The sequence below is a fragment of the Pongo abelii genome, chromosome 2 (assembly GCF_028885655.2).
Source record: "Pongo abelii isolate AG06213 chromosome 2, NHGRI_mPonAbe1-v2.0_pri, whole genome shotgun sequence".
Taxonomy (NCBI): domain Eukaryota; kingdom Metazoa; phylum Chordata; class Mammalia; order Primates; family Hominidae; genus Pongo; species Pongo abelii.
Genome location: NC_085928.1, coordinates 152,102,425 through 152,119,616, shown reverse-complemented (window position 1 = coordinate 152,119,616; position 17,192 = coordinate 152,102,425). Strand labels below are relative to the sequence as shown.

The 17,192-nt window shown below is 38.0% G+C and overlaps 1 protein-coding gene and 1 long non-coding RNA gene across 4 annotated transcripts in view; one reads left to right on the top strand and one right to left on the bottom strand.

The window, feature by feature from the left end:
- The window catches only part of LOC129058666 (uncharacterized), a 139,172-nt gene that overhangs the window by 79,996 nt on the left and 41,984 nt on the right, over window positions 1-17,192 (top strand). The window lies entirely within an intron of this gene.
- The window catches only part of PLS1 (plastin 1), a 115,082-nt gene that overhangs the window by 69,793 nt on the left and 28,097 nt on the right, over window positions 1-17,192 (bottom strand).

The window sequence follows — 17,192 nt, the reverse complement described above, 5'->3', positions numbered from 1 at the left end:
ACCCAGGAGAAACTGAATCCCAAAGCTGCCCTAGGTGTGAGGGGGAGCCTGAATTCACACCATCTCCTCTAAAGAAACCCAGAACCCAAGAAACCAATGAAACCATAAGGATCTTACAAAGGCAAAAGCAGAAGTGCTCCGTAGGAAGACCGCCACCACCCAGAGTACACGCTGGACTCCAGCTGAAGATAGTGCTCTTAAGACAAAACTTACACAGACAAAAATTACGAACTGTAAGAATCCATCAGCATGAAAGTAAGAGACTTCCAAACTGGGAATCACAAAAAGGACTTTGTAATAAATATGTCTAAATTTTTCAGAGATTAAAAAAAAAAGTAATTCATAAAAACAGAAAATGTTTAAAATTATATATCTTTTAAAAAGATTATATATCTTTTAAATATATAATTTAAAGATATAATAAAAGATATATCTTTTAAATTATATATCTTTTAAAAGATATAAATTATATATATTTTAAAAGATATAATTATATATATTTTTTAAAAATTATATATCTTTTAAAAAGAATAGGATATATATATTCATACATATATAAATGATAATAGGAGCTGTTTTGGGGATGAGGGTGGTGAATATTTTATTCATAATAAAAAATTATGAATGCCTTAATTTTTTTCTATACACTTGTATATTTCCAAAAATGACCAAATATTACTTAACATAAATAAATATATTATTTATCTATATATCATATAGATATATAGATAATATATAATATACAGATATTATATATTATATATTATATAGATTATATATAGATAATATATTATATAGATAATATATCTATAGATTATATATATATATAATATATATATAATCACTCTGGGTCTCTGTCACCCAGGCTGGAGTACAGTGGTGCAATCATTAGCTCATTGCAACTTCAAACACCTGGGCTCAAGCCAGTCTCCCACCTCAGCCTGTCAAAGCTAGGACTACAGGCATGTACTACCATACTTGGCTAAATGTTTTGTTTTGTTTTTGTTTTTTGTAGAGACCAGGTCTCACTCTTTTAACCAGGCTGGTCTCTGTAGGCATGGGCTGTCACCAGGCCCAGCTCAAATATTACTTTTATAACAGACAAGAGAGGAAGAAAAAAAGTGAAGATTCACACTTAACTATTCCCAAATGATGGCTAAAAAGAATTTTTGAGAAATGAAGGGCATAAACCTTGATAAACTACTACAATAAATCCAAACGGGCCTCTAAATGAATGCCCCTACAACCTAGCCAAACCCACATCAGACACCACCCAACCACACACTCCGTACCACATGCTGCAATCAAACTGAGCACATCATCAGATCCCGTACATGTTATTTTTAAATATTAACCCTCTATACATGCCCTTTTCCTGAAATTCTCTTCATCCTTTCTTCACCCTTTAAAGTCTTGGTAATCATTCCAGATCCAATGAAATACCATTTCTCTTATGTAGTCTTCCTCAAATCCTTCAGCCTGAATAAGCAATCATATTACCCAGTGATGTCAAAGGAACTCACTGAGCCTTCTGATTAATGCCATTTTGCACACAGTACTTTCTGTTCATCCTGGCTTCATCAAGGACTACACATTCTTGAAAATAAGAGACATCTTTTTTCAGGTTATCTCTGAAAACTGTCAAAAGCATTATTTACCCATAGTTGGTGCCCGATAAAAATTTGTTGTATGAACCCAAGTACAGAAAGTCACTAAAACCCTACCAAAAGATAAACTCAAGAAAATCATCTTGTTAGTTCATTTTTTCTACCATACCTTCAGAGAAGTGAAGTAGATTCATCTGCCCACTGTTTGCTTATATCCACTTAAACAATACACATTTCAAATAATATCAGCAGGATTTTAAATTTTTCTGGTCTTGTATTGTTTCCTGTCTCTGACATGCCATGTATGTAATCACACTTATCTCCTCTATTGTATAAAATTCTCCCAGTCAATTTTAATCAACAGCTTAAAATATTTTCCAATGAGCAGTCTGCAGCAAACATGGTTTTTCAAGGCTTCGTTAGACACTAGAAATACATGTAGAACTAGTAATATAAAATGGCTCTCAATTCAATTCAATTAATAGTCTATGACTGCTTAGTGTTTAACACTATGTCAAATATCACAGGGGATACAGAAAGAAATATTAGATTTATTCTCTACACTCAAAAAGTTTAAATTCATTCATTTATTCATCCAGCCAACACTTACTAAGAACTGCCTGTGCACTCAGTCCTATGCTAAGCACTGCGAAGGGCATCAAGAAGTTTAATTTCCGGTCTAGAGATTCCAGGAGCTTTCAAACTAGTGTGGGGGATGTAAGAAAAACAAATTAGTAAGCTAAATAGCAATGTGAGTATAAGTGTAATCAATAAAATTCACCATCTGGTACAGTCTAGACACAGAGAATTAAGGAGGTGAGATGAAGAAGAGGTGTTTGTATATTCAAATGATACAGAAAGTATTCAAGGGAGAAGTAGGAATTGGAGAAAAGCAATGTTATCTCAAGTGTAATGGGGTAAAACAGCTAAATAATAACTTACTCTTTGACAATCCGAACCCATTCCCTCTACCATTCCACTACTAAAATCCCCTTCAAGTGGACTTGAAGGGGATTCAGGGTCTTAATGAAGGGACCCCACATGGACCTCATTACTATAGACTAAGGGGAAATTCAGACACTTCAGATGTCAGCAGGGAGGGATAACCACACCCAGGGACTACACAAAGTCTCAGCAGAAGCTGGTTTAAGAGAAATGACAGCCCTGAACTCCTCGCCCTCCTATCCATGCTATGATACGATGAAGTTTCTGAAAACCTACTGCTACCACCCAGGGATGACAACTGAGCTCAGCCTTAAATGACTGAGTTTTACTTGTATGTTTTACCCTAAGGAAGTCTTCTATTATATAAGTACTGATGATAGAAATTACGTTATAATAAACATAAAGATAGGCCGGGTGTGGTGGCTCACACCTATAATCCCAGCACTTTGGGAGGCCGAGGAGGGCAGATCACCTGAGGTCGGGAGTTGGAGACCAGCCTGACCAACATGGAGAAACCCTGTCTCCACTAAAAATACAAAATTAGCCGGGTGTGGTGGTGGATGCCTATAATCCCAGCTACTCGGGAGGCTGAGGCAGGAGAATCGCTTGAACCCGGGAGGCGGAGGTTGCAGTGAGCTGAGATCGCGCCATTGCACCCTAGCCTATGCAACAAGAGCGAAACTCCGTCTCAAAAAAATAATAAAATAAAATAAAATAAAATAAAATGAAGATAAATGTTTCTTACACACCTAAATTTTGAGGCCTGGGAATTCATCCTTGCTACAGAGTTATAAATTAAATATAATACAAGCTAGTATATTATTACATTCCAAAATGAATATTGAGAAAATGTGCCTCAGAGAAACAGATGGTATGGCTAGAAAGAGTTTAAAGACACATGCTAAACACCACTCCCAGGCATCCTCTTTAGAGCACTCAAAAGCAGGCATGTTTCCACCAACCCTGAAGTGTCACTGTTGTCCCTGTGTTCAGAGACTGCTCACAGACCAATTAAGGGGGCCACAGTTACTACAGGTGTCAACCCTTCATGACAGCACTTCTGCCTTCTCAACACCCCATGCTTTCTTGCCTTCAACTGAGCTTTGAAACGTGGCAGATCCAGAATGCCATGCTGGCTTTACATCTTAACAGCTGTGCAATCTGGAGTATCTGACCTCTCTGGATCTCACTTTTTAGAGTGGAAGAAATAATACCTATCTCATAGTGTTGTCAGGATCAAATGAGAAAGCACATGTGAAAGGCCAGGCACTATTTTATTGCCTCTTTCAGGAGACTGCATGCTTAAAACGACTTTCTTAATTATAGAATAAAAAGTTTTATCCTCTAGGAATTTTGGAATATCAGGTTAAGTGAGCAGATAGACAGGTATGTTGGGGAAAAGGGATCCCCTGGCCCCCTACACTCACATCTCATACATGAATTACAACTATCACCTTTTCCGATGGCGCTGGCTAGCTTCTTGGAGAGTAGTGACAGCAGGAGGGTGAGTAGAGGAATAAAGAATGGAGGAAGAGTTCTTGTCCATTAAAGCAGCTCTAAATCTCATATATATAGATATAAATCTATATCTCTCTATATATAAATCTATATATATAAATCTATATATATAAATCTATATATATATAAATCTATATATATAAATCTATATATAAAAATCTATATATATAAATCTATCTATATATAAATCTATATATATATAAATCCATATATATATAAAAATCTATATATATAGAGAGAGAGAGAGAGAGGGAGGCAGGCCTGGCATGTTGTTTATCTACAGATAAAAAGTATTAGTCAGGATGATGGAATCTGGGATAACCTTTAACTTTCTACTTTCTTTTCCATATTTAATTACATATCCTGAATACACATACACATATACACAGGGGAAAACTACACTCAATTTTTTGGACTGTTCCTTCATAGGCTTTTCACAGGCTTTTTCTTAAAACATAATTTACACAAAACTATCCACTTTTGAATATTAATTACATTGTAAGTATTTTCCCATGATGTTAAAGCTTTTCATGATCATTTTCTAAACTATAAATTGATTTTTAATAGCTTTAAGGTATAATTGACATATGCTAAGCTGTACATATTTAACGTATAAAATGTGAAGTTTTGACATATTAGAACATATTTGAAACTGCCACTATTAAGAAAGTGAACATGTCTATGATTCCTATAATATTCCTCATACTCCTTGGTAATCCCTCCTTCCCATCCTCCTCTGTTCCCAAACAACCACTGATGTGTTTAATGTCACTATAGATTAGTTTGCATTTTTGAGAGTTTTATATAAACAGAATCACATGTACATACTCTTTTCTTCTGGCTTCTTTCAGTCAGCATAAATATTTTGAGATTTATCTATGTTGTGTGTTTTAGTAGTTCATTCCTTTATATTTCTGAGTAGTGTTCTTTTGAATGGATAAATCATGAAGACACTTAGGTTGTTCACAGATTTTGGTTATTACAAAAAAGCTGCTATGAACTATTGTGTGCAAGTCTGTGTGTGGACAAACACATTCATTTTTCTTCAGTAAATGCCTATAGTAGAATGGCTGGAAATCATGGTAGATGTATATTTGACTTTTTAAGATGCTATCAAGTTGTTTTCCAAAATAATTATACCACTTTGCAGTCCCATCAATAGTGTATGAGATTTCGGGTTCCTCCACAGATTCACCAACACTTGGTATGATCGATCTTTCTAATTTTGGCCATTCAAATAGTGCTATCTCACTATGGTATGTTATTTACACTTCTCTGATAACTAATGATGAGGAGCATCTTTTCATGAGCTTATCTACCCATCCATATATCTTCTTTGGTTAAGTGTCCAAATCTTTTGCCCATTATTTTATTGTGTGTTTTGTTTTCTTAGTGAGTTGAGGGTTGTTTGCATATTATGGATATAGGTGCTTTATTAGATATATACTTTGCAAATGTTTTCTCCCAGTCTGAGAATTGTCATTTCATTCTCTTAATAGCTTATTTGAAATGCTAGAACTTTTACATTTTGATGAAGTCCAACTTATCAACCCTTTCTATAATAGACCATGCTTTTGGTGTTGTATCTTTGAAATTTTTATCAAACCCAAGGTCACAGTATTTTTTCTTTCAGAAGTTTTGTATTTTCTAGGACTGATATTCAGGTCTACAATCTATTTTGGGTTTGTTTATAATACAAGGTATGAATCAATGTTCTTTTTTGCATCTGGGTATCCAATTTTTCCAGCATCATTTGTGGGCAATTATTGTTTCTCCACTGAATTGCATTTGCATCTTTGTTGAAATTCAGTTGTCCATATGTGTGAGCCTATTTATGGACTTTCTATTCTATTCCATTCATATGTCTATCTTTATGCAAATACAACACTGTTAATTACTGTAACTTTATAAAATGTCTAGAGGGGCCGGGTGTGGTGGCTCACACCTACAATCACAACACTTTGGGTAGCTGAAGTGGGAGGATAGCTTGAGGCCAGGAGTTTGGGACCAACTTGGGCAACACAGTAAGAACCCTATCGCCACAGGAAAAAAAAAAAATTAGCCAGGTGTGATGGCATGCTCCTGTTATCCTAGCTACTTGAAAGGCTGAGGTGAAAGGATCTCTTGAGCCCAGGAGTTCAAGGCTGCAGTGAGCTATGATGGTGCCACTGCACTTTAGCCTGGGCACCAGAACAAAACCCTGTCTCTTAAAAATGAACAAAGAAACAAACAAAACACACACACACACACACACACACAAACAAAAAGCTCTAGAAATCAGGTAGCACTAGTTCTCCAATTCTGTTATTTTTGTCCAAAATAGTTTGGGCCATTCTAGGTCATTCACATTTCCATATGAATTTTAGAATCAGGATGCCCGTTTCTACCAAAATAGCCTTCTGTGATTTAGCCTGGAATTCCAGTAAACCTAAGGATTGATTTTGGGGAACTGACATCTGAACAATACTGAGAGTTCAATTACCATGTTATATCTCTATTCAAACCTTTTTTTTGAGACAAAGTCTCGCTCTGTTACCCAGGCTGGAGTGCAGTGGCACGAACTCAGCTCATTGCAACCTTCGTCTCCCAGGTTCAAGCAATTCTTCTGCCTCAGCGTCCTAAGTAGCTGGGACTGCAGACTCACATCACCATGCCCGGCTAATTTTTTTTTTTTTTTTTTTTTTTTGTTATTTTTAGTAGAGACAAGACTTCACCATGTTGGCCAGTGAATCTCTACTTTTTAATTGAGATATGTAGACAATTAATCTTTAATGTGATTATCGATAAGGTTAACCTTTTCCTCCTATTTGTTTTCTATTTGTCCCATTTGTTCTTTGTTTTCTTTTTTCCTCTTTTTTCTTCTTTTGGATTACCCAAATATGATTTATAATTCCATTTTATCTCCTTTCTTGTCTTAATTCTTTGTCATTTTAATTATTGCTTTAGGATTTATAGCATACACATTTTTAACTTACCACAGCTTATCTTCAAGCACTATTACACAATTTCAAATATAGCATAAGAATATTACAGTGTGGTGGTATGTGCCTGAAGTTCCAGCTACTTGGGAGGCTAAGGTTGGGAGGATCACATGAGCCCAGGAGTTCGGAGGCTACAGTGAGCCATGATTGCACCACTGCACTCCAGCCTGGGTGACAGAGTGAGACCCTATCTCTAAAAGGAAAAAAAAAAAAGTTACAATGGTATGCTTCCATTTTTCCCCTCAAAGCCCGTATGTTTTATGATTTTTATTTAAAACCACTGGCTTTTAAAATGATTTAAACAATAAGAAATCTTATCTGTTTACTCATGTAGCACCATTTCTGATGCTCTTCTTTGTATAGACCTGTATTTCCTTCTGCCTTGAGGACTTCCTTTAACATTTGTCAGGCAAGGCTGCTGGTGATGAATTCTTTCAGTTTTCACATGTCTAAAAAGTCTTTATTTCATCTTTTTTTTTGAAGTATATTTTTGTTGGGTGTAGAATTCTAGGTTGACTGTTTTTCTTTTGCTACCTTAATGATGTTCCTCCACTATCTTATCTATACTACACCATCTTGGGCAAAACTTAGCACTGCAGTGAGAAATAGATAAATCCACATGTATAGTTGAAGACTTCAATTGAATACAAGCAAAAGACATCTACATCATTTTTACCTTTCTTCCTATGTAATGTGTATTTTTTCTTCGGGTTCTTTTAGAATTTTATCCTTATCAGTGGATTTAAACAAAACAATTATGCTTTGATGTAGTTTTCATCATATAGCTTTTGTTTGGGGTTCACTGAGCATCTTGGATCTTTAGGTTTATAGGTTTCATCAAATTTGGAAAATTTTTTCAGCCATGATCTCTTCAAATATTTCTTCTGTTCCTCCCTCCTCCTTCAGGGAACTTAAGTATACAAATATTAGACCACTTAAAGTTATCATGCAGATTACTGCTATTTTAAGTATTTTTGTAGTTATTTCCTTTTTGTCGCATTTTAGACATTGTTGTGTCTCCAAGGTCTCTGATCTTCTCTTCTGCAATGTCTAATCTACCCTTAATCCTGTCCAGTGTATTTTCATCTCAAGGGCTGTAGGTTTTATCTCTAGACGTTTGAATTTGGTCTCTTAAAATATTTTCTATGTCTCCACTTAACTCTCTTAAGCATATGTAACATAGCTCTAATTACATTTTAATGCCATTGTCTGAAAAGTCTAACAACTGTGTTAGTTCTGGGTCAGTTTTGATTGATAGATTTTCCCTTCTAGTTATGGGTAATATTTTCCTGCTTCATTGCATGCCTGGTAATTTTTTACTGGATGAAAGACACTGTAAAGTTTACTTTGTTGGGTAACAGTTTTGTATTCCTATAACTTTTTTTATTGTGGTAAAAAACACATAACATTAAATTTACCATCTTAACCATGTTTTTTGTTTCGTTTTGTTTGTTTGTCTGAGATGGAGTTTCGCTCTTGTCACCCAGGCTGGAGTGCAATGGCGCAATCTCGGCTCACTGCAACCTCCACCTCCCAGGTTCAAGTGATTCTCTTGCCTCAGCCTCCCGAGTAGCTGGGATTACAGGTGCCTGCCACCACTCCCAGCTAATTTTTGTATTTTTAGTAGAAACAGAGTTTCACCTATTGGCCAGGCTCATCTCGAACTCCTGACCTCAGGTGATCCATCCGTCTCGGCCTCCCAAAGTGCTGGGATTACAGGTGTGAACTACTGCTCCCAACCTTCTTAACCATTTTTAAGTATACATTTCAGTAGTGTTGATTATATTGCGTTGTCATGCAACAGTTCTCTATAACTTTGTCATCTTGCCAATCTGAAACTCTATACCCATTAAACAATAATTTCCCCTCTCTCCTCTCCCCAGCCTCTGGCAATCCCTTCTAATTTGTTTCTGTGATTTCGACTACTCTACATGCTTCATATGAGTGGAATCATACAGTCTTTGTACTTTTGTCACTGGTTTATTTTGCTTAGCAAACGTCCTTGAGGTTCATCTATGTTGTAGCATATGACAAGATTTCCTTCTTTTAAAGGCTGCATGATATTCCATTGTATTTCTACACCACATTTCCTTCATATAGTCACCTGCAAGTGGACATGTAGTTTGCTTCCATGTCTTAGCTGTTGTGACTAATGATGCAATGAACATGGATATGCAAATATCTGTTTAAGATCCTGCTCTAGGCTGGGCACGGTAGCTCACGCCTGTAATCCCAGCACTTTGGAAGGCCAAGGCAAGTGGATCACCTGAGGTCAGGAGTTTGAGACCAGCCCGGCCAACATGGTAAAACCCCGTTTCTACTAAAAATATAAAAATTAGCTGGGTGTGGTGGTGTGTACCTGTAATCCAAGCTACTCAGGAGGCTGAGACAGGAGAATCGCTGGAACCCAGGAGGTAGAGGTTGTAGTGAGCTGGGATCATGCCACAGCACTCCAGCCTGGGTGACAGAACAAGACTCCGTCTCAGAAAAAAAAAAAAAAAAAGATCCTACTCTAAATTTTTTCAAATATATACCTAGAGGTGGAATTGCTGGATCACATGTTAATTCTATTTTTAATTTTTTGAGGGCCCTCCAATACTGCTTTCTATGATGGCTGCACTATTTTACATTCTCAAAAGGGGTCCAATTACTCTGCATCCCCTCAGCAACACTTTTTAAATTTTCTGTTTGCTATTGGTCATCCTAATAGGCACAAGGTGATATGTCATTAAGATTTTGATGCACATTTGTTTTCTCTTATGAATACAGATGTTCTTCAACTTACAATCATGTTATATCCTGATGATGAAAGTGCACAGAAAACTCACTTTTGACTTATTTCAACTTGGGATGGGGTTGTTTATAACCCCATCGTAAGCGAAGGAGTGTACTGAATGTGTATAATTTTTGCATTATCATAAAGTTAAAAAATTGTAAGTCGAACCACTACAAATTGTAAGTCAAGGACCATTTGTAGTGATACTGAACATCTTTTTATATGCTTATGGACCATTTGTATGTCATCTTTGGAATGTCATCTACTCCGATCTTTTGCCCACTTTTTAATTAGGTTGTTTTTAGTTACTGAATTATAGATCTTCTTTATATATTCTGGATATTATCCTCTTATCAGTCATATGGTTTACTAATATCTTCTTCCACACCTAAGGTTGCCTTTTCACTCTACCGATTATTTCCTTTGATGTGCAGAAGTTTTTTGGTTTGATGGAGTCCCATTTGTCTATTTGTTCTTTTGTTGCTTGTGTTTTTGATGCCATATCCAAGAAATCATTGCCAAATTCAGTGTCCTGAAGCTTTCACCCAATGTTTTCTTCTAAGAGTTTTAGGTTTTACATTTAGGTCTTTAATCCATTTTGAGTTAATTTTTGCATATGGTATAAGGTTCAACTTGGTTTTTTGGTTTTTTTTTTTTTTCCTTGAGACGGGGTCTCTGTTGTCCAGGCTGGACTACAGTGGCATGATCTTGGCGCACTGCACCCTCGACCTCCCAGGCTCAAGTAATTCTCCCACCTCAGTCTCCTGAGTAGCTGGGACCACAGGCACACACCACCACGCCAGCTTTGGGATGTTTGGTTGTTTTTGTTTTTTTGAGATGGAGTCTCACTCTGTCACCCAGGCTGGAGTGCAGTGGCACGATCTCGGCTCACCGCAACCTCCACCTACCGGGTTCAAACGATTTTCCTACCTCAGCCTCCCAAGTAGCTGGCTAATTTTTGTATTTTTAGTGGAAACGGGGTTTCACCATGTTGGCCAGGCTGGTCTCCAACTCCTGACCTCCAGTGATCCACCCACCGTGGCCTCCCAAAGTGCTGGGATTACAGGCGTGAGCCACCGTGCTGGCTTTTTTTTTTTGTATTTTTTATAGAGACAGGATTTTGCCATGTTGCTAAGGCTGGTCTCAAACTACTGAGCTCAGGTGATCCACCTGCCTCGGCTTCCCAAAGTGTTGGGATTACAGGCATGAGCCACCATGCCCAGTCTCAACTTCATTCTTTTGCATATGGATATCCAATTTTCCAACACTATCTGTTGAACAGACTGTCTCTGCCCCATCGTGTAAGTCTTGGGACCCCTCTCCCTCTATATATATGTGTGTGTGTGTGTGTGTGTGTGTGTGTGTTTATTTACATGCTCTCTATTCTGTTCCATTGGTCTATATATATGTCTTTATGCCAGTACTATACCATCTTGATATCAGACTGCTGCTTTGTACTATATTTTGAAAGCAAGAAGTCTACACTCTCTAACTTTATTTTTTTCAAGATTGCTTTGGATATTCAAGGTTGCTTGAGATTTTTTTTTTTTCCTTTTTGAGACAGAGTTTTGCTGTTGTTGCCCAGGCTGGAGAGCAGTGGGCCAGATCTTGGCTCACTGCAACCTCCGCCTTCTGGTTTCAAGCAATTCTCCCACCTCAGCCTCATGAGTAGCTGGGATTACAGGCACTTGCCACCATGCCCGGCTAATTTTTGTATTTTTAGTAGAGATGCAGTTTCACCATGTTGGCCAGGCTGGTCTCGAACTCCTGACATCATCATCTGCCCACCTCAGCCTCCCAAAGTGCTGGGATTACAGGCATGAGCCACTGCACCCAGCCAGGATTTTATATTTTAGAGTTTTGTTTTGTTTTGTTTTGTTTTTTTTGAGGCAGGGTCTCACTCTGTTGCCCAGGCTGGAGTGCACTGGTGCAATCTCAGCTTACTACAACCTCCACCTCCTGGGCTCAAGCAATCCTCCTGCCTCAGCCTCCTGAGCAGCTGGTATTACAGGCACCTGCCACCACGCCTGGATAGTTTTTGTCTTTTTAGTAGAGATGGGGTTTCACCATGAGACCAGGATGATCTCAAAATCCTGGCCTCAAGTGATCTACCTGCCTCGGCCTCCCAAAGTGCTGGGATTACAGGTGTGAGCCACCTTGCCAGGCCAAAATTTTAAAATATTTTTTTCTGTTTCTGTAGGTGGGCGGAAGCCCTATAACCATTCTTGATCTTTATTCTTGGATGCAGTTAAATTACTTGGAAAGAGTTTGACCCTTAGGTCTTGCTTTTAAGCTTCATTAGGCAGGACCAGCACAGAAGTGAGTTTAGGGCTCTGATTCTCAACAGGAGATGACTATGCTCCTCAGAGGACATCTGGCAATGTCTGGAGACATTTTTTACTTTCACAAGAGGAGGTATCACTGGCATCTAGTGTGTTGAGGCCAGGGACATTGCAAAACATCATATAATACACAGGAGATCCCCTTAAAACAAAGAATTATCAAGTCTAACATTCCTATAGTGCTGAGGTTGAGAAACCACACTGTCTGTGGGCTAATTATTCCCCATTATTGAGGCAAGAGGCCTCTGAGTACCCAATAACCTGTACATTACTACATGGTTTTTTACCGTGTGGCTGGTAAGAACTGGAACTATTCCTGGTCTGTGTGAGTGCTAAGCCCTATTCCTTCTAATCCTTCCCAACAGTTCTTTCCCAGGTCTCCAGTTAGTTTCCTCATACACATGTGTGCTAATCAGAATTCCGATGAATATGTGCCAGGAACTTTATATAAATTATTTCTAATCCAGCCAAGCGCGGTGGCTCATGCCTGCAATCCCAGCACTTTGGGAGGCCGAGGCGGGCAGATCACGAGGTCAGGAGTTCGAGACCAGCCTGGCCAACATGGTGAAACCCCGTCTCTACTAAAAATACAAAAATTAGCCGGGCATGGTGGTGCACACCTGTAATCCCAGCTACTCAGGCTTAGGAGGCTGAGGCAGGAGAATTGCTTGAACCTGGGAGGCAGAGGTTGCAGTGAGCCAAGATCGTGCCATTGCACTCCAGCCTGGGTGACAGAGTGAGACTATGTCTCAAAAAAAAAAAAAAAAATTATTTCCAATCCTTAAAACAGCCCCCAAAAGTAGCAGTTGTTATATCTATTTTTACTTATAAAATCAAGCTCACTAAGGTTAACTAACTTGCCCAATACCACTCAGCTAGTAGGCACACATTAGTATCAAAACAACTAGAGTCATATTGAAACAAACTTGAAACAAGTGTGTGAAACAAGTCCACATTATTACTATTCAATCTAAGGCTGGGTCCAGGAAGCTTCCCCTCTGGACCTGCCATAAGAGAATTTCGTCATTCTGCTTACAGAGTTAATCTGACTCTATACAGCTTTCGAAATCTTAGAATATTTTACTTTAGTTAACTTCATTACTTAAAATAGCATTAATCGGCTGACCCAGTGTTTTTTGTTGTCTGTTTCAAAGTGATGGGTTTTTTCATTAAGTCATAAGGTAGTATGAATGTCTCAGGACAAATTCACTAGAGATTTCATTCTCAGCTAATAACAATGACAAATGTTGTAAAAGAAAGAAATAAGTTTGAAAGTGATTCTTTATGGTGGCCTAAAACCAAAGACTAAGGAAGACCACCATGATATTATAAGTAACAGGTGCCATTATCAAGGTAAATTACATTTCACATTTAAGTGTTTTCTAATTTATAAAGCACTTTCAGATGTATTATCACATCTGACTTTCACATCAGCCCAGTGAGCTAAGGAACAGGACTGAATATTACATATTATAGAATTATTAGCTGTTTCTTCATATGTAAAATGGGAATAAAAATAATATTACACTACATAAATTTATACACATACACATATGCATGCACACACGCACACTGCATGCACACGCGCACGCACACACACACACACTATATTCTGGGACCCATCTTTTTTCCCATTTCCACATATAAGGAAACAGATTCAGAGAGATCAAGCTAAACAGCCCAGATCATCCACTAGTAAGTGTCAAAGCTGGTAGTATTTTCAGTGTGCCCGAGTCCCAGTTCCATGTTCCTTTCAATAAACCACACTGACTCTTGAATGGCCAAAAGCAATGATGTCATGAATCAGGTTCTCAAGGGAACCAAGGTATCATCTTTCTACATGATATTCAAGAAAGAGCTCTGAGCTTCTTTTATGTAGACATTGAAATTAGATGACTCAGTATAGAGGTTTACAAAACAATTCTTTCTGTACATGGTTCTTTTTACTTTCTCAATTCTAACAACTCCAAATCCTCATTTTTTTCTAAAAATTAAAATATGATTGGCCCAGCGTGGTGGCTCACACCTGTAATTGCAGCACTTTGGAAAGCCAAGGCAGGTGGATTGCTTGAGGTCAGGAGTTCAAGACTAGCCTGGGCAACACAGGGAGACTCTGTCTCTATTAAAAAAAAAAAAAAAAAAAAAGTCTGAAAAAAAATAACAACATGGTGGTACATGCCTGTGTTCCCAGCTCCTCAGGAGGATCTCTTGAGCCTGGGAGGTCGAGACTGCAGTGAGCCCTGATAGCAACACTGCACTCCAGCCTGGGTGACAGAGCGAGACACTGTCTCAAAAACAAAATAAACAATAAACAGCTGTGCCTCATAAAAAGCAAACATGTACACATATAACCATAATTCAAGTCTACTGATTAATGTACAAGCAGAATTATATAGAAGAAAAAAAACAGATAGCAGATACTTCTAACATGGGTCTGAAAAAATTTTCCTGAGAGGGTAGAGTTTAAACTGGATGGGCCTTGAAGAGTAAGAAAGCTTCTCAAGTTCCATTTTGGGTGTAACAGATATTTCCAAAATCTTGACTTAAAAAGCAAACCTTAATATGTCACTCCTATTTCTGAACATTATTCCTTACAGAAACTTCCAACCAGTGAATGTTACTTAGAAGGATGAGTTAACAGGCATATGTAAGTACAAAAAAGTAGGTACAAAACTAAATGTGGTTAAAAAAAAAAAATCCCCTTCCCAAACACCTAAAAAGTCATCTAGTCCAACTCCCTGTTTAACAGATGAGAAAACTGAGGTCACACCCTTGTCTACTCAGAAGACAAGAGTCACCAAGAACAATGATCTCTACCAGAGCGTAGGAAGTAAATATTAGAACTATGTTTATTTTTAAAACTAAAAGTAAGGAAACAAAATTAGCTAAAAGTAAGGAAACAAAATAAAACATTTAATGTGTATATTTTCAGTAAAATCCTAACTTGGTCCTTATGACAAGATCCCATGACACAAACAGTTCAAGGGATATCACAAGAGAGGAGTAGACGTGCCACAAAGAAGAGCCTGGACAGTGACTGTCTTTCCTTTTTCACTTCCAGCATTTGTGATGTTTTACAGTTTGTACATGCCTGGTTGAGTGGATTAACAGATTATATAACCCAGTTGATACCAAAGCTACACTCACTAAATAAGCAAGTAGCTTTAAAAATATGTCTGCAAAGCAATTGGAGACTGTAAAAAATACAAATCATATAAGCATAAGAAAACAGTAGAACACACACCTCTATCCTTAGTAGGAGTCTTTACCAGCTACATCAGAAAACAAAAGAGGAGCAGTGTGATCACATGTTGGGCAAAAAAGTCAAAATTATCAAGATTATATAAAATACAACTTTATACTCACTAATAATAAACAGTATCTTGTGTATATATTTTACTATGAGATATTAATGATATGATAAAATCTTTCCAATTAACAATAGATTTAAAAAATCATCTTATTTTATCTTTTTTTCATTTAACGCCTGTCTGCCTTAGTCTTCTCATCTTAAACCCCACTTTATGATTGGCTGCCAGGATGAAATGATAATGTACAAAAAGCACCCGGCACAATGTTAGTGATGTAGAGAGCACTCAAACAGCAGCAGCGAGGGAGTTCGCTCTAGACTCCTCCCCCTCCATCCTCCCTAACAAATCCATGTCTCATTGCTTATTAACATATTGTGTTTGCTAAGATGCTCTCTTCCTGATTTTCCATCATCCCCACTCTTCTTGTTGCTAAAACTATGTCCCATGCCTTATTTACTTCTGATCTGTCTGTGCTCTACTTGGGAGGAAGTAGCAGTCCCCTAGCAAAAAAGGAGTCCACCACAATCTCTATGAGCTCCCCTTCTTATCCTCTTAAGTTTAGTTTTAGTGGCTCATGCCTGTAATCCCAGCCTGGGCAACATAGCAAGACATAGCCTCCTGAGTAGCATGTATGCATGAATTCATTGATTCATTCATTCATTCATTCATTCATTCATTCTTTTTTGAGACAGGGTCTTGTTCTGTCATCCAGGCTGGAGCGCAGTGGCACAATCACAGCTCACTGCTGCCTCAAACTCCTGGGCTCAATCAAACCTCCTGCCTCAGCCTCCCAACTAGCTGGGACTACAGGTGTATGCCACCACATCCAGCTAATTTTTGTATTTTCAGTAGAGACGGGTTTTGCCATGTTGCCCAGGATGGTTTTGAATTCCTGGGCTCAAGCAATCCACCCGCCTCAGCTCCCAAAGTGTTGGGATTACAGGAATGAGCCACCACATCCAGCAGCATTTATTTTCATATATACCCTAGTATATATAACCTACACATTAAGTAGAACATGTATAACATATACATTTAGTATATAAAAATTAAAAATATAGACCTTGCAAGTAGTATATGCACAACATGTTGTCACTGATGCGCTAAAAATTCCAGAAGCCTGGGGACCACCGCTCCAACATTTGAAAAGGAGAAGAATCTCCACCTCCCACCTCAGCTGGAGTAGGTATAGGGATAAGAATTTAGCGGCTTCGGACAGCACCTTGTTTTTCCTGTAATACTGAGAACTGAGTTGGAAACATTTGGAAGGAAAGAGAAAGAGGGAACCCTAGAAACCTCAATTCTAATAGAAGAACATAGTCAGAAATGGTAGCTAAACTTTTATAATTCTTAAAGCAATTGAGGCCCAGACCCAGGGAGCTTTAGAGATTAAAATCAGCACTTAGAAGAAAAAATAGGCAGTCAGGCACTCAGTGGCATATTCGGGAATTTAAGAGGTTTGTTTCTGCAGTTTATCCCTAACCCCAAAGTGCTGCTCTATTCTCTTTGGGCTCGTATTTCCAGGGTTCCAAGCAACAGTGCCTTTGACAGCACTGACTGTTAAGTCATCAGAGGCAGACTTTTTTTTAATGGCTAGACAAGACCACACCATTAGTAGCATTTGTAGCTACGCAAAGAAACCTAATAAGGGTAATCAAATATCATGCTTTGGGTGGTAAACTGATCTAAACTGGGATCATAAAGGAATGTTA